Genomic DNA, 19,340 nt, shown 5'->3' on the forward strand with positions numbered 1-19,340 from the left:
ATGAAGATTAAGGCACGCAACCCTCAGGGAACTTTCACTCTCTTCATGCAGACAGATGTGGAAATGAAGAATGCCAATGCACTGTGAGAAGCGCTGGTAACAAAAGTCTGTCCATAGCGAGACACACCCATGGATTCATCCTATCACTGGTTCCACACAAACAGTACGTGGCGTTCTTCTTCCTCTTCAGAATAATGAATGTTTGACACAGGCTTTGTTGCTAGCTTTCATTCCAGTGCTACAATGGGGATCCACATCATTATTACAAATGACAATGGATCCAGAAATGGTTATCTGGTTCTTCGCTCGGCACGAAAGGGAGATGCAGTTTGTCAGTGCAGAGATCGCTGAATGCACTGCCTCACCCCTTTACTCACTCAAGGAGTCCTTATTGAGGAGACACCACATACTCTCCAGGGCTGTCTAAATGGGCTTCTCTGTCCTTGTGTATTATATCCCCTCAAGGTTTGGTCCCACTTGGCCAGAAACAAGTTTGTGATCTGGGGGATCCTTGAAGGGGAGTTCCTTCTCTTCAAGTTTCAAACCGAAGCCTTGTATTTCAAGTGTCACTTCTCCCCCTGGAATGACTTCCTTTTCACATGTCACTCATGATTAGGGTGAAAAGGTGAAGTCTGTAGGTCCTGCTTAAAGCAAAGGGCCTTACTCACACTCCCTATAATGTGAGAACACCAAGCCACAGGAATTTAAAGAAAGAACAAATAAACAGCACCCTGAACCCAGAAGCTTCTGTGCCCCCTCCCCCCCACCCTTCTCCTTGTCTGTTCTCTTCAACATGTTCACTGGCATAAAAGAAATCAAGACTTGAGTTTCGGTTTCTTAGTTATGTCAGTAATAATAAAGAATGCTTTTAGAAATAGTATTTTCAATATTTTTCATAGATTGGCTTTTGCAGAGCTTTAGTATAAAGCAGGAATTCCTGGGTGGTACAAACAGTTAGCACCCTTGCCTGCTAACTGAAAGAGTGGCAGTTCGAGTCCACCCAGAAGTGCCTCCAAAGAAAGGCCTAGTTAGGTACTTCTGAAAAACCACCCACTAAAAACCCTATAAAGCACAGTTCTACTCTGACACACATGGGGTCTCTATGAGTCAGAACTGACTCGACAGCAACTGGTTTAGTATTAAGCAAAAATCTTTTTTCATGGCCCTGCCATCCATGAGCCTGTGACATGCTGACTACTTTCCCTCCTTGCCCATCTAGCAAAGACACCTATCTGAAGTTCAGTGAGATTTTGCTGTTAGCCAATCACTTGCCTGTTTCACTCTGTTATCATAAGGCTTCTTATTTCTAATCCGCCTTGGTGAATCTGTCCTTCATGGAATTACTTTCACTATGCACTGCAATTAGCAGCAAGGGTAAAATTTGTAGTCCTGTGAGCAGAGAGACCCGGGCAGAGGGTTTTCAAAACTAATGCCTTAGGTGCTCACTTAGCATTAGTGTGATAGTGGCATTAAGGACTCTCAATAGAAGCATTTTGCTTAAAAAACCCAGTGCTGTTGAGTTCAGTTCAACTAAAAATCAGATTACCTCAGCTAGTGTTAATTGATTAACCAAATCTTTATGGTTTCAGTACGAGATCATTATAATTTGAAATTTACAAATATGCTCATGATATAAAACTTCACAGTTCATCCTCTAAAACTTAAAAATGAATATCCGCTTGGCTTCATTTTTTAATGAATGTAACTAAGTTTAAAATTTGTCATTTAGTGTATTTCCACAAACCACACAAAATAAAAGAGAACCTATTAAAAAAAAAAAAAACTCTTCATTTTCTATAACACCTTGTCTCTTCTGTATAAATTTGTTAATATAAAAAAGTGTCTACTTAGAAAATGATAAAACATTGCTCCAATGTCATAAATTCCTTAGGTTCTCTGGGAAAACACATCTGTGGAAATAGTACAACTATTGGGAATTCTTTCTTAATGAAATTCAAGCCCTTAATGTGCCACAGGTGCACTGGAATCAGGTCGGTGTCAAAACAGTGTTCTCTGTACCGCTTATAGAAACTTCGACATTCATTGGCTGAGATGTAATTTTTCTTAGGTGTCATCACTGATTTCTGTGGATGCCCTTTGAGTGCGACTCTGGAAATCTTGGATCAGTTAGGGAGTAGAAAATAAAACCAAAGGACCACTATCCACTCACAACATGTTATACACAATTCTCTTCTTTTGGAGGAGCCCTGGTGGTGAATTGGTTAAGGGCTACAGCTGCTAACCAAAAGGTCAGCAGTTCGAATCCACACCCTCACCTTGGATTTTGGACCAGTTCTACTCTGTCCTACAGGGTTGCTGAGTCAGAATCGACTCCACAGCAACAGGGTTTGTCTTTTTTTTTTTTTTTTCTTTTGGGTTACACTCCAGTTTGGTTATAGAAATTGGTGACTCACAGGCACTCACTGGGAGGACAGCTACACAGGAAATGGCAGAAATGGCCATCCAGTGGGGACATGGCTGGTAAGAGATGACAATTTCAGGAGCGTGTACACAGCATAGAAGACAAATGCAAAAGGGCACCCCTATCATGGGCCACTGGGACAAGTTGTTCCCGAAAATTGGCTACAACATCCATTCCCCTACATGCCATCAATCCTAAAACTAACAACACTGGTTAAAGACAGGAGTGGAGAAAAAGCAAGTTTGATTTTGTTTCTCTACTATTTTATATCTTGCGTACTAGTGGCTGCACCCAGAAATGCAGAAGAGTTTATCATAAGCCCAAAAATACCACCTTCTGGAGGTGTCGTTCCTGTATCATCAATGTAGGGGAGAAAAGTGTGGAAGTGCCCCAAGAGCAGGAATTGATGAAGGCGACGGACGACCAGGTCACCACCAGGAGGAAGGAAACGAATGTCATTCCCTTCAAGAAGCACGGGATGGGCACGGGCTGCTCCTGGCCACCGCGTGGACAGCGACGGCTGGCTGGATGGGAGGCATCGCCACGGCTGGGGTAGGGGGTGGGGGGTGGGACAGGCGGCTGGAGGAGAGGTGGCCAGGTGAGATGGCCTTGTTTTTTGTCTGTTCTTTGCAGTTACTTTGTTAGAATCAGGATTCAAATTAGAAGCATACATTACATTTGGTTGTTATGCCCCTTAAGTTAAGTATTTCCGTTCCTCCCCACCAGCCTTATTTTCATGCCATTGACTTTTAGAAAAGACAGATTAAGTTGTCCCAACCAAAAACCAAACCAAACCCATTGCAGTCAGGTCGATTCCCTATAGGACAGAGTAGAACTGCCCCATAGGGTTTCCAAGGAGCAGCTGGTGGATTTGAACTGCTGACCTTTTGGTCAGCAGCTCTTAACCAGTGCACCATCAGGGCTCCTAGGTTGTCTTATAATACAAAATGTTCATATTCTAGAGCTCTTGGCTTGCTTCCTTGCTTTCCTTGTCCAGCACAAAGAAAACTAAACCAAACCAAGCCACACCCATTGCCCTTGAAGTCGATTCCACTCATGGCAACCCCATGTGTTGCAAAGTAGAATAAAAATTCATAGGGCTTTCTTGGCTGTAATCTTTACTGAAACAGATAGGTCTTTCTTCCAAGGTTCCGATGGGTGGATTGGAACTGCCAAATGTAGGCTAGTAGTCAAAGTATACTGTTTTGAGCTCTAGAGGCTTGATTAGATGCTGGTTAAGTTTTTTTTTGGGGGGGGGCAAAAATACTCCAAGGGTATTGCATGTTTGTTACACTGTTGTGGCTTGCTGAGTGGTTAACACAACAGTATAACATGCTAGAAGCTATGCCACCGGTGTTTCAAATACCAGCAATGTCACCCATAGCGGACAGGTTTCAGCAGGGCTTCCGGACTAAGACTGACTAGTCAGAAGGACCTGGTTATTTACTTCTGGAAAAAAAAAAAAAAAGCCAATGAAAACTTATGGGCACCAGTAGAACATTGTCTGATAATGGTGCTGGAAGGTCAGCTCCTCAGGTTGGAAGGCACTCAAAATACAAATGGGGAAGAGCTGCCTCCTCGAAGTAGTGACTACCCAAAACAAAACAAAAAACTGTTCTAAGGCTTTAATATTTACTGAAGCAGATTGCCACATCTTTATCCTGTGGAGCAGCTGGTGGAACAGCCAACTTTTCCGTTAGCAGCTGACGATTAGCCCACTGGCAACCAGAGCTAGTTCCTCAAAGTAAATTAACCTTAATGATGTGGAATGAGTAAAACTTTTGGTCCCTTCATTTGCTGATGCGGCACAACTCAAAATGAGAAGAAACAGCTACAAATGTCCATTAGTACTTGGAACATAGAATGTATGAAGTATGAATTAAGGAAAATTGGAAGTTGTCAAAAATGAAACAGAATCCTTGAAGATCGATATCCCAGGCATTAGTGAGCTGAAATGGACTGGTACTGGCCTTTTTGAATCAGACAATCATATGGCCTACTATGCTGGGAATGACAAAATGAGGAGGAAGGACATTGCATTCATCGTGAAAAAGAACGTTTCAAGATCTATCCTGAAGTACAGCGTTGTCAGTGATAGGATAACGTCCATATCCCTACAAGGGAGCCCTGGTGGTGCAGTGGTTAAGTGCTCAGCTGCAAACTGAACAGTCAGTGGTTTGAACCCACCAGCCACTCCACTGGAGAAAGATGTGGCAGTCTGCTTCCATAAATATTACAACCTTGTAATCTTTACTATCTCTGTCCTATAGGGATCAGAATTGATTCAATGACAATGGGTTTAGTTTTCTTTTCTTTCTTTCTTTTTTTTTTAATAAGGAAGACCAGCCTTATTTCCAAATCTACACACCAACCACTAATGTCGAAGATAAAAAAAATTGAAGATTTTTACCAACTTCTGACCAAACATGTAATCAAGATGCTTTGATAATTACCAGTGATTGGAATGCAAAAGTTGGAAACAAAGAAGAAGGATCAGTAGTTGGAAAATAGGGCCTTGGTGATAGAAATGATGCTGAGATCCAGTGACAGAATTTTACAAGACCAATGACTTATTCATCCAAAATACCATCCAATGAGATGGATCAACATAGTGGCTGCAACAATAGGCTCAAACATAAACAACAACTATATAGGTGGACCTTGCTGGATGGAATATATAGGAATCAGATTGACTACATCTGTGGAAGGAGGCTATGGAGAAATTCAATATCATCGGTAAGAACAAGGCCAGGGGCTGACTCCAAAGCAAAGCATCAATTGCTCATATGCAAATCTAAGTTGAAGTCGAAAAAAATTAAAACAAGTCCACAAAGTACAATCTGAAGTATATCCCACCTGACTTTAGAGACCATCTCAAGAATACAGGCAGTTCCTGTGTTATGAACTTATGTAGAACCTGTGGTTAATAACCAATTCCATATTCAAGGTACATATAATGGTTCTGATAACAAACGGGTGCTACTTTGTGATTTAGCATATCTGGAATTGTTTCTTTGAAGTTTTTTTGTGCATAGAAAGGTACAGTATATGCTATATACTAGGATAAACATTTGGCTAACTGGTGTTAAATATGAACTGTACCTAACTGTTTCAATTTATGTACAAATTTGACTTAAAGACTGATTTAGGAATGGAACTCATTGGTAATCCAAGATTGCCTGTAGATTTGATACGTTGAACACTAATGACCGAAGACCAGGTGAGTTGTGAAACGACATTAAGGACATCACACAGGAAGAAAGCAAAAGGTCATTAAAAGGACAAGAAGGAAAGAAAAGACCAAAATGGATGTAAGAAGAGACTTTGAAACATGCTCTTGAATGTAGAGTAGCTTAAGTGAGAGGAAGAAATGATGAAGTAAAAGAGCTGAGCAGGAGATTTCAAAGGGCAGCTCGAGGAGACAAAGTAAAGTATTATAATGAAATGTGCAAAGACCTGGAGGTAGAAAACCAAAAGGGAAGACATGCTTGGCATTTCTCAAGCTGAAAGAACTGAAGAAAAAATTCAAGCCTGAGTTGCAATATTGAAAGATTTTATGGGTAAAATGTTGAATGATGCAGGAAGCATTAAAAGAAGATGGAAGGAATACACAGAGTCACTGTAGCAAAAAGAATTGGTTGATATTCAACCATTTCAGGAGGTATATATATAGAGAGAGGTAGGTAGCATATAATCAGGAGCTGACAATATTGAAGGAAGAAGTCCAAGCTGCACTGAAGGCATCGTTGAAAAACAAACCTCCAGGGATTGATGGACTACCAATTGAGATATTTCAACAAATGGATGCAAAGCTGGAATTGCTCATTCGTCTATGCCAAGAAATTTGGAAGACAGCTACTGGGACAACCAACTGGAAGATCCATATATATACCCATTCCAAAGAAAGGTGATCCAATGGAATGTGGAAATTATCAAACAATATTATTAATATCATACACAAATAGAATTTTGCTGAAGATAATACAAGGAAGATTGCAGCAGTACATCAACAGAAAATTGCCAGAAATTCAAGCCGGATTCAGAAGAGGACGTGGAATGAGAGATATTATTGCTGATGTCAGATGGATCTTGGCTGAAAGCAGAGAATACCAGAAAGATTTTTACCTGTGTTTTATTGACTATGCAAAGACATTCGACTGTGTGGATCATAACAAATTATGGAATACATTGCAAAGAATGGGAATTCCAAAGCACTTAATTTTGCTCATGTGGAACCTGTACATAGACCAAGGGTTGGTTCTTTGAACTGAACAAAGGAACGCTTCGTAGTTTAAAGTCAGGAAAGGTGTGCATCATGGTTGTATCCTTTCACCACACTTATTTAATCTGTATGCTAAGCAAATAATCTCAGAAGCTGGACTCTATGAAGACGAATGGCACATCAAGATTGGAGGAAGACTCAGTAACAATCTGCAACATACAGGTATGGATTACACCTCAACGTAAAGAAAACAAAAATCCTCACAACTGGACCAATAGGCAACATCATGATAAATGGAAAAAATATTGAAGTTGTCAAGGATTTCATTTTACTTGGATCTACACTACTGACTCATAGTGACAGTGTAGGGCTAAGTAGAACTGCTGTAAATATTAATGGAAGCAAGCTGCCTCATCTTTCCAAGGGTGTAAATATTTATGGAAGCAGACTGCCTCATCTTTCTCCCGTGGAGTGGCTGGTGGGTTTGAACTGCCAACCTTTTGGTTAGCGGATGAGTGCTTTAACCACTGTGCCACCAGGGCTCCTCCCATGGAAGCAGCAGTCAAGAAATCAAATGACATATTGCATTGGGCAAATCTGCGGCAAACGACCTCTTTCACGTGTTAAAAAGCAAAGATGTCACTCTGAGGACTAAGGTGTGCCTGACCCAAGCCGTGGTATTTTATACCATGGACTGCTAGAAGAATGAACAATCTGTCTAGGAGGAAGTACAGCCAGAATGCTCCTTAGAAGCAAGGATGGCGAGAGACTTCGTTTCACATACTTTGGACATGTTATCCCTGGAGAAGGACATCATGCTTGGTAAAGTAAAGCGTCAGCAAAAAAGAGGAAGACCCTCAATGAGATGGATTGACATAGTGGCTGCAACGATCGGCTCAAACATAGCAACGATTGTGAGGACGGCACAGGACTGGGCATCGTTTTGTTCTGTTGTGCACACGGTCACTGTGAGTCAAGACTCAATGGCATCTAACAACAACAACGCTGCGTGCTTCATGTTGCATCATATCAGAGGTGCACAGTGGCTCACTGCGCCATGTTTAGTAATGATAAGATAAACTAGCTCCGTGGTTCAAGCGGTGACAGTGGGAGCTCTTCATCCTTGGACTCCCTGTCAAGCCATAATCTAATGCTTTAATTCATGAAAGTTTCAAAATGAATTCTAGCTTTCATTAAATACTTAATAGGTGGATTCTTGTGTAAGAAAAAACTTTCCTTCTGCTCAGCAATTGTTTACTCTAAAATATGTTCATATAAAAAAATCAGGGTAAGCATCTGTTTTCCTATAGTTACCAATTTCCAGAGTAAGAAATGTTGTCTAATTCTCTTGCTCACTCTCTCATATTATGAATTCCTGAGTGTTTTTTTTTTCTTTTTCTTTTTTAAGGAACGTTTCATTGTGCTTTCAGTGAAGGTTTACACAGCAGATTAGGTTTCTATTCAACTATTTCTACACAACTTGTTCAGTGACATTGGTTACATTCTTTACAATGTGTGAACATTCTCATTATTTCTGTTCTGGTTGTTCCACCTCCATTAATCTAATTTCCCTGCCCCTTACATTCTCATTTTTGTTTTAAAGTAATTGTTGACCATTTGGTCTCATACAGGTAATTTTTTTTTCTAATTAACTTTTATTGAGCTTCAAGTGAACGTTTACAAATCAAGTCAGACTGTCACATATAAGTTTATATACACCTTACTCCGTTCTCCCACTTGCTCTCCCCCTAATGAGTCAGCCCTTCCAGTCTCTCCTTTCGTGACAATTTTGCCAGCTTCCCTCTCTCTCTATCCTCCCATCCCCCCTCCAGGCAGGAGATGCCAACACAGTCTCAAGTGTCCACCTGATATCATTAGCTCACTCCTCATCAGCATCTCTCTCCTACCCACGGTCCAGTCCCTTTCATGACTGCTGAGTTGTCTTCAGGAATGGTTCCTGTCCTGTGCCAACAGAAGGTTTGAGGACCATGACCGCCGGGATTCCTCTAGTCTCAGTCAGACGATTAAGTATGGTCTTTTTGTGAGAATTTGGGGTCTGCATCCCACTGATCTCCTGCTCCCTCAGGGGTTCTCTGATGTGCTCCCTGCCAGGGCAGTCATCGGTTGTAGCCGGGCACCATCTAGTTCTGGTCTCAGGATGATGTAAGTTCTAGTTCATGTGCCCCTTTCTGTCTCTTGGGCTCTTAGTTATCGTGTGACCTTGGTGTTCTTCATTCTCCTTTGCTCCAGGTGGGTTGAGACCAATTGATGCATCTTAGGTGGCTGCTTGTTAGCATTTAAGACCCCAGATGCCACATTTCAAAGTGGGATATAGAATGTTTTCATAATAGAATTGTTTTGCCAATTGACTTAGAAGTCCCCTTAAGCCATAGTCCCCAAACCCCCGCCCTTGCTCCGCTGAACTTTGGAGTATTCAGTTTATCCCGGAAACTTCTTTGCTTTTGGTCCAGTCCAGTCCATTTGAGCTGACCTTTCATGTATTGAGTATTGTCCTTCCCTTCACCTAAAGCAGTTCTTATCTACTAATTAATCAGTAAAAAACCCTCTCCCACCCTCCTTCCCTCCCCACCTCGTAACCACAAAAGTATGTGTTCTTCTCAGTTTATACTATTTCTCAAGGTCTTATAATAGTGGTCTTATACGATATTTGTCCTTTTGCCTCTGACTCATTTCGCTCAGCATAATGCCTTCCAGGTTCCTCCACGTTATGAAATGTTTCACAGATTCGTCACTGTTCTTTATCGATGCGTAGTATTCCATTGTGTGAATATACCACAATTTATTTAACCATTCATCCATTGATGGACACCTTGGTTGCTTCCAGCTTTTTGCTATTGTAAACAGAGCTGCAATAAACATGGGTGTGCATATATCCGTTTGTATAAAGGCTCTTGTATCTCTAGGGTATATTCCAAGGAGTGGGATTTCTGGGTTGTATGGTAGTTCTATTTCTAACTGTTTAAGATAACGCCAGATAGATTTCCAAAGTGGTTGTACCATTTTACATTCCCACCAGCAGTGTATAAGAGTTCCAATCTCTCCGCAGCCTCTCCAACATTTATTATTTTGTGTTTTTTGGATTAATGCCAGCCTTGTTGGAATGAGATGGAATCTCATGGTAGTTTTAATTTGCATTTCTCTAATGGCTAATGATCGAGAGCATTTTCTCATGTATCTGTTAGCTGCCTGAATATCTTCTTTAGTGAAGTGTGTGTTCATATCCTTTGCCCACTTCTTGATTGGGTTGTTTGTCTTTTTGTGGTTGAGTTTTGACAGAATCATGTAGATTTTAGAGATCAGGCGCTGGTCGGAGATGTCATAGCTGAAAATTCTTTCCCAGTCTGTAGGTGGTCTTTTTACTGTTTTGGTGAACTCTTTAGATGAGCATAGGTGTTTGATTTTTAGGAGTTCCCAGTTATCTGGTTTCTCTTCGTCATTTTTGGTAATGTTTTGTATTCTGTTTATACCTTGTATTAGGGCTCCTAACGTTGTCCCTATTTTTTCTTCCATGATCTTTATCGTTTTAGTCTTTATGTTTAGGTCTTTGATTCACTTGGAGTTAGTTTTTGTGCATGGTGTGAGCTATGGGTCCTGTTTCATTTTTTTGCAAATGGATATCCAGTTATGCCAGCATCATTTGTTAAAAAGACTATCTTTTCCCCAATTAACTGACACTGGGCCTTTGTCAAATATCAGCTGCTCATATGTGGATGGATTTATATCTGGGTTCTCAATTCTGTTCCACTGGTCTATGTGTCTGTTGTTGTACCAGTACCAGGCTGTTTTGACTACTGTGGCTGTATAATAGGTTCTGAAATCAGGTAGAGTGAGGCCTCCCACTTTCTTCTTCTTTTTCAGTAATGCTTTGCTTATCCGAGGCTTCTTTCCCTTCCATATGAAGTTGGTGATTTGTTTCTCTATCACCTTAAAAAATGACATTGGAATTTGGATCGGAAGTGCATTGTATGTATAGATGGCTTTTGGTAGAATAGACATTTTTACTATGTTAAGTCTTCCTATCCATGAGCACGGTATGTTTTTCCACTTAAGTATGTCCTTTTTAATTTCTTGTAGTAGTGCTTTGTAGTTTTCTTTGTATAGGTCTTTTACATCTTTGGTAAGATTTATTACATACAGGTAATTTTTTAAAGGAGCACAGTACTTACAAGTGATATTATTTTTTGAGCCAATTTGTTATTTAGCTACAAGAGGACTTCAAGGGTTAGTTTCAGTTCAAGGTTTGAAGAGTATCTCAGGGCAATAGTCTCAGGAAATCCTCCACTCTCAACCAGTATGGGACGGGAGGTCTTTTTTTTTTTTTTTTTAAGGAATTTGAAGTTCTGTTCCACATTTTTCTCCCATTCTGTCAGGGTCCCTGTATTGTGGCCCTGATTAGAATGGTTGATAGTGGTAGCCAGGCACCATCTCGTTCTTCTGGTCTCAGGGTCAGTGAGGCCATGGTTTGTATAGACTATTTGTCCTATAGACTAGTTTCTTCAAATCTTTGGTTTCCTTCTTTCTCTTTTGGTTCAAAACAGTAGATACCAATAATTGTATCTTAGATGGCCACTCACAAGCTTTTAAGACCCCAGACACTACTCACTAAATTAAGATGTAGAAAATAAATTTATGAACTATATTACGCCAATTGACTGAGATGTCCCACAAAGTTATGGTCCTAATTCTTCAAATCCAGAAATCCACTCCCTTGCGGTGTTTAAGGTACTATGTCTAAGAAGTTTTCATAACTGTGCCCCCATGTGCTTTATTATATATATATACACACATATGTGCATACAGTCACATAGATGCATATGTATATACATATACACATGCATATACCTATATATACACACATATATACATATCTATACACATATGGAGCCTTGGTGGCACAGTGGGTAAGACCTATGACTGCTAATCAAAAGGTCGGCAGTTCAAATCCACCAGCTGCTCTTTGGAAACCTTATGGGGCAGTTCTACTCTGTCCTATAGGGTTGTGATGAGTTGGAGTTAACTCAACGGCAACAGGTCTGATTTTTTTTTTAATACACATATATGCCTACCTATTTTTTTTTAGTACATATATGCCTTGCCTACACATATATTTTTTGTTTGTTTCAAAATTATATATGCCATAGCAGTTACCAAAAGGTGCTTTTTTCTTGTGTAGAATTCCTGAGTTTTTATACAGTCAACATGTTTCAGTCAATTTGCAGGATGATTATAAGTAGGAGTCTCTCTCTTTCTCTGTTTTCTGGTCTTTCATTTACATATTCCTGTCCCCTAGGCCCCCAGTCTGTAGTTTGGGGGGCCCTGTTCCATGCTGACATTTGGGATATTACAGATACAGTCACTAAGTAGCCATGGGTCAGTTACTAGTCACATGGCTCTGCCTTTCCTTCCCACCTTCCTAAGGTCCATTGCTTCCCACGATGCTTTAAATTCTTAGACCCAAGCAACAGGGAGACAGCATTTTTTATTTGCTTTGTTTTTAGCCTGTTTCATGAGTGAGGAAATCCTTCCTGAGCCTCTGGCTTCGGGCATTGATCCACCCACCCACAAACAGAACCCTTGTCACCACTGTCTGCTTCCAGCCCCAAAGCTCAGCAGGAAATGGCTTCAGCGCCACTTACAACTTAACATGTTCATTATTCCATTGAGGCTCTGTGGGGATGCTTTTGAGCTCAGCTGTAAGTTTTTAGTTTTACCTTCTCATATTTTATCTGTGATTTCTATGTGTTTGGCACAAATTCTGGATTTGCCATTTTGCCGGAGGACCCACACTTGTTTGCTATCATTTCAATATGGCTTTAAGACGAAAGCGGGGGCAACAAACATGCTAAAATTCGACTAGAACCAGAAGCCATCAGAGGATTGTTGAAGTTAAAAAAAGAAAAGGTGACCTTTTGTAATATAAGTTAAAACTGAATTTACGATAGTAAATTAAGTTATTATTTTCCCAATTAACTATAAACTTTTCAAATAAACTTTGGGAAACCACCAACCAGCAAAACATAAACCAAGCCCTTTTTTTAGTGTCTAAATTAAATAGGGCCAGTAGTTCGAATCCGCCAGAAGCTCCTTGGAAACTCTACGGGGCAGTTCTACTCTGTCCTATAGGGTCGCTATGAGTCGGAATCGACTCGACGGCACTGGGTTTTTGGGTTTTTTAATTAAATAGTCTGTAATGCATATATACAATTGCTTTATATTATTCTTTCTCTGTTAATTTATTCCTTAAGAAATTTAGGCACTTTGAAGCTGATTTCTATCTCTAGTTGCTTACACATTTGCAAAACTCACACCTAACCCTGCCCCATTTCTCATTGTTTTCAAGGTCTATTTATTAGAGATTTGAATCACAGTTTCTTCAAAGTAAAATATCCCGTCTTGCTAACCCTGCTGAATTTGCCCCCAGCACAGCTGATTAGATAAGAGTATTTAATCAAAGGGCAGCCATTCTCTGGGCTGACTAGTGATTTGTGGAATGGCTAGACTCAAACAGATGAGGGGAGCCAACCAGCCATTCTCAGAATTTGAACTTGCAATGAGGAAATAAGACTTTAACAGAAAGGTCTGTGGTAAATTATTATTTGGTCACAATTGCTTGTTCCATCTCCGCCTTTGCAATGTTGTGTGTAGGTGCGGTGTTCTTCCTGCCCACTGACTTTGGGCTTGGCCATGTGACTTGCCATGGCCAATGAAAGCAAGTACACATGATGTATACCATGTCAGAGCAGAAGCTTTGAAGGTGCCGATGGGCTTTGATTGCCTCTCTTGCTCCTTTCTGCTCTCTTTCATGAGAACAGCATGTTCCAGATAGTAGCTACTATTTCAGCCTGAGTCCTGCAGTGAGAACACTTGTGGAGGCCAGCAGAGTCTAGCAGAGCTGCAGCTAGCCTGCAGCCCTCTGGTGATGGGAGAACAAAATAAATGTTTGTCGCTGTAAGCCACTGAGATATTGGGGTTGTTTGTTATTGCAGCAAAAACTGACTAATACAAAGCTATAGCCAATATAATGCGTGAGGTAGATGGGGTCATGAAGGGCCACGGCAAACCCAAGTTATGCAGAAACAGAAATTGAGTAAAAAAGAGGTCCGTTTTTCAGTGAGGCAGAGAGAAGATGCAGAAAATAGAGCAGTGATTCTCAATAGGTATGTCTTGGCACCCTGTTATACTGAAAATCATGATTTTTTGCAGTCCTTTCAAATTAATTAGAATAGGGGCCTATGCATATTTACTGATTAGGGGAGTGACTTTGACTGACAGTCAAAACAATGCTACACCAGAAGGGAGGTTCTTTCCATTTTCCCAAAAATTGACATGCTAAAACCAGAAGAAGGGAAAAATGGGTGCTGAGTGGTAAAACCAGAAATGTCCCCTAGATTGAGTATCTGGCCCTACCACCAAAAGAGACTAAAAAGACCTCACACTTCACCAACACTGTTTACAAAAGTGTGGAAAATTTGGTCGAGAACATTTTGTTGCATTCAAGGATATTTATATCAGACAAGTCTAACAGTACTTAATTGTTTACGTACTATTACTACAAAATGAAAAAACATCCTTTGATCAGCTTCCCACCACAAACCCAGCCCCTTCTCTACTCACCTTTAATTATGTAAATAATTTTTGAAGTATAACATTCCTGGCATTATAGTAATAAGGAAACCCTGGTGGCATAGTGGTTAAGTGCTACGGCTGCTAACCAAAGTGCTGGCAGTTCGAATCTGCCAGGCGCTCCTTGGAAACTCTATGGGGCAGTTCTATTCTGTTCTGTAGGGTCGCTATGAGTCGGAATCGACTCGATGGCACTGGGTATAGTAACAAACAACTGTTTTGACTCAAGAATTCCTATTTTGCATTCTCTTCAAATTATTTAGAATAGGTACCTATGCATATTTACTTATATTAAGAATGTTAAATCTTAGGCTATATGGTATAACTTCATTTTTAAGTGTAAAAAGGTATCTACTAAAATTCTGAAATTGATGTTTGCTTTCACAGCTCTTATGCTAAAGAGTATGATGGTGGGGGAGGCATTTAGTTTGTTCTGGAAAATCATTCAGGTGACTGCAGAAGAAAGATTCACTCTCTCAGCACAGCAACTTACATGCTTTCTTTGGACTAATTTGAAATGAAGGGCTGACTAAGATTCTTGTTGACTTCCAAGATGCCACCATCCTCTAGGGAACAAAGATGTAAGCTATTTTTGCTTTGTTCATTTTTTTATTTTAAATATCAACACAAATCCTGAAGGTCATCTTACTGGTTAAGTATAGCATCTAAAAATAGTGCATCTTTACCTCATTCTCTGAAGGAAATCTGTAATGAGATAGACAATAATTTGCACCTCACGTGATTTGGAACAAGATTTTTGGAACACTGAAGCAGAAAATTAAAGTGGAGAATTGGGTGCCAGCAACGGAAATACTGGTTTAAAATCTGCTCTTGTCCTGCCAAGTGATTTCTAAGCTTTCCAGGATGCTCTGTCAAAACAGAACAACAACAATAAACAAACAAAAAAACTGGTGCTCTATTTTCTTACTAGCAAAACACCTGAGAACAATAGCAACAAGAAGAGGAATTGCTTTGCTCCTAGAAAATTCCACAAATTTTAACAATGGTTGGTGATGGCAGTGTGTGGGAGGGGAACAGTAGGAAAATATGTGGATGCCTTCCAAAGAAAAACAGGCTCTTTTTAAAATCACACATATTTTATATTTTATCATTCTCGATTTACATTCGATCCTCCCATTCAGAGTTTTTTGATTCTCCAGAAAAGCTCACCGTGCTTATACTAAATTTTCTTACAGTAATCATTCCCATACAGTATTTTCCACTGTACACCTATTTATCAAATCCATTTTATGGATTATAAGGAGGTAACTTTTTAAAATATAAAATTTACTGTAATTTCCTGTTTTTCCCAGAGAATTAGAGCAACCAGGAGCTATGAGGGACATTTATTGCTTTTGCCTTTCCTTTCCTTTTTTTTTTTTTTTTTTTTGTGGAAACAGTAGCCTGGTTTTTCCTTTGGAAACGAGCCTTTCCTCCTGCCTTAATGCAGATAGTTTGTGTGGGTCAGACCTCAAATGACCCTGGTGTAACCAATCAGGACACTCCTTTCCTCTGCCCATAGTGATTGGTTGAAGGATAGACACATGACTCAAGCCCAGTAAATGGGAAGATTTCCTCTGTTGCCAGAATGATCGATTAAAAGGGTCTCTTTTGGCTGAGATGGATACACTTCTAGAATGTACGCCTGGTGCAGCAATGACATGAGAAGATTGTGTAAGATGGAGACCAACCCAAAGGAAATAAGAGATGGAGATACAAGGATCCTAACGATATCATTTGAGCCTCAAGATTCATGCTTAAAGTTAGCTTTATCCCTTAATTTGTCAGTTACACAAGTCAATAAAGTTCCTCTTTAGCCGGTTTGGTTTGAGTTCCTGGCAGTACAGTAATAAGTAAAAATTGATTGATGCCTTTGAATTACGTGTTGGTGAAGAAAATTGAATATACCATGGACTGCCAGTAGAACCGATAAATCTGTTCTGGAAGAAGTACAGCCAGAATGCTCCTTAGAGGTGAGGATGGCGAGGTTTGTCCTTGTACTTTGGACATGTTATCAGGAGGGACGGGTCTCTGGAGAATGTCATCATGCTTGGTAAGGTAGAGAGTCACCGAAAAACAGAAAGACCCTCAACGAGATGATTGACACAGTGGCTGCAACAAGGGGCTGAAACAGCAACCATTGTGAGGATGGCACAGGACTGGGCAGCCTTTAGGTTTGGTTGTACATAGGGTGGCTGTGATTTGGAACCAACTCCACGGCACCAAACGAGTTCAGTCTTTATTTTTTCCAAATGTTTAAATGTTGTCTGTAGCCACTTTTTATGTACTGAATAACATATACTCTTGTCTACTAAAAAGTTCATCATCTTCATGTAGTTTTGGCAACAAAGCTCTATGTGGTAGAACCAGCATTCCACTGAGTTGGGAGACCTGGATTCTAGCCTCAGTTGTTTGTCTAATTGTAAGTTAGACACGGGCCTGTTACAGTTTTCTCCCTGAGTATTGATATCCTTATTTGAAGAACAAGTAGCTTGAGCTGGACTCTGTCTAAGGTCACTTCCAACATTAACATTCTGTGACTCTTAAAAAAATATATAACAAAATATCAAATCATTTTTCTTTTACTAAAACCTGGGTATTGAGATGTTTATGTAAAATTTTTTTATTTTTTGGCCAGAGAAGGAGGAAATAATTGTGGTGGAATATATTAGCGTCCCCCACTATTTCCTGCCATTTCATAGGGGAGGATTATGTATTCTCACTTCCTTGATGGCAGGCTTGGCCTTAGGAATTGCTTCAGTTATGAATGTGAGTGGAAGTGACATGTGTCACTTCTGGACAAAAAAGTTAAGAGCTAGATCATAGATCACTATGTCCCCTTTTCCTCTGTCCCAATGATAGGGGTTGTTCCATCAGCCTGGGTTCCAGTGTGAACGGGACATGCAGCAGAGCTATAGCTGACCTGTGATGGGCACATAGAGTGAGGTAGAAATAAACCTTTGTTTTTGTAAACCACTGAGATTTTGGGCATTGTTTGATGTCACAGCATAATCTATCCTTTCCTGATTAATAGTGTAATGGTGACAAAGCAAAAATGTATTAGGATTACTGTGCAGACCCTGAAGATTTGAAACCGTATTCATAAGGGGTTGATTTTTTTTCTGTGTAGTAAAAGCTGTGAAAGGTGGAACCTGTGTAAGGCGGAAATCTGTCAGAGAAGGAAAACTCAAATATTTTCCACTAAGACGAGTGATAGAAAAATGGTAAGACTGCACCCTGTCAAAGACAGAAAACTTGTGAGACCTGGAAAAACAAGGCAGTCCCGTCGAATTCCGGCTCTCACAGGTTTCACTGCATATAAACATAAAGCTGAGGTAATCATTATGTAAAAATGACTAAGACTGAGGCTAGCACTGGATTAATACAGAAAATTCACACAAGAATTATGTTTTTGTTCAGACTCTTTGAAAACTCATTGATTAGATGTCAATTGTATTAGTAGTAGAAAAATATGACCTGCAGTAGTGCCAGGATCATAAAAGATCCACCTCTACAAAAATCAGTAACAGGAAGCTACTTCAAACTCGAAGATTTTTATGTGAAATGAAGTCGTAGTTGAAATTAGGAAACAATCATTTTAAAAAGTGAGGGTGATAATTAGGTGGAAGCTATGAAATTGTTCCCGGGAAATGAGACTTAAAAAATAAGTGGTCATATTCCACCAGAAATTGGAAGAGTGGTTAAAAATATTCTCTAGGCAAAAGCAGAGTAACTGAAACAACTGTAGTGTATACTGCTTGTAATTGTCAGAGCTGACTGCAATTACCTTTTAGATTCTAAAATCGTATACTGGACATTCATAATACTAAAAGTAGAGATGACTCTTTCAAGAGCTTTACAAAGGGTGAATTCCTTATTGGATGCAATTTTATATGCCATGTTCTGAAGTGGAGACTAACCCGTTGCCTTCTCAATTCAGCCTCATGGTGTTTCAGAGCAAAACAACATTCAGTAGGCTTTTCAATGGCAGTAATCATGTGGAAAGGATCCCTGGTGGTGCAGTGGTTAAGATTGTTGTTATCAAATTGATTACGACTCATAGAGACCCTGCAGAACAGAGTACAACTGCCATATAGGGTTTCCCACCCAACAACCCAGTGCCGTCGAGTCGATTCCGACTCATAGAGACCCTATAGGACATAGTAGAGCTGCCCCACAGAGTTTCCAAGGGCATTAATTTTATGGGAGCAGATTGCCAGCTCTTTTCTCTCTCGGAGCTGCCGGTGGGTTCGAACTGCCCTTTTGGTTAGCTGCTGAGAGCTTAACTACTGCGCCATCAGGGCTCTTCTCTTAAAGATTACAGCCTAGGAAACCCTATGGGGCACTTCTACTCTGTCATATAGGGTCATTTTGACGGCACACAATAATCTTATGGAAGTAGATCGCCAGGGGACTGGACTATACTAAAAAAAAGACTGTGAAGAAGCTTGCAAAGAAAAATGCTTTTGAGACATTGTCAGATTATTCCATGATGGAGTTTTTTGTACCATTAATGTGTGGTTAGCTTAAAAATCTTCAAAAAAAAAAAAAAAGAAACCAGATAACTGGGAGCTCCTAAAAATCAAACACCTATGCTCATCTAAAGACTTCACCAAAACAGTAAAAAGACCGCCTACAGACTGGGAAAGAATATTCAGCTATGACATCTCAGACCAGCGCCTGATCTCTAAAATCTACATGATTCTGTCAAAACTCAACCACAAAAAGACAAACAACCCAGTCAAGAAGTGGGCAAAGAAAGAAGATATTCAGGCAGCCAACAGATACATGAGAAAATGCTCCCGATCATTAGCCATTAGAGAAATGCAAATTAAAACTACGATGAGATTCCATCTCACTCCAACAAGGCTGACATTAATCCAAAAAACACAAAATAATAAATGTTGGAGAGGCTGCGGAGAGATTGGAACTCTCATACACTGCTGGTGGGAATGTAAAATGGTACAACCACTTTGGAAATCCATCTGGCGTTATCTTAAACAGTTAGAAATAGAACTACCATACAACCCAGAAATCCCACTCCTTGGAATA

At 40.1% G+C, this 19,340-nt stretch overlaps 1 pseudogene; it reads right to left on the reverse strand.

Annotated features, from left to right (window-relative positions):
• Positions 1-2,064: 2,064 nt before the first annotated feature.
• Positions 2,065-18,188, reverse strand: LOC126085698 (DNA damage-regulated autophagy modulator protein 1-like; annotated as a pseudogene).
• Positions 18,189-19,340: the final 1,152 nt, after the last annotated feature.

The sequence above is a fragment of the Elephas maximus genome, chromosome 11 (genome assembly GCF_024166365.1).
Source record: "Elephas maximus indicus isolate mEleMax1 chromosome 11, mEleMax1 primary haplotype, whole genome shotgun sequence".
Lineage (NCBI taxonomy): Eukaryota > Metazoa > Chordata > Mammalia > Proboscidea > Elephantidae > Elephas > Elephas maximus.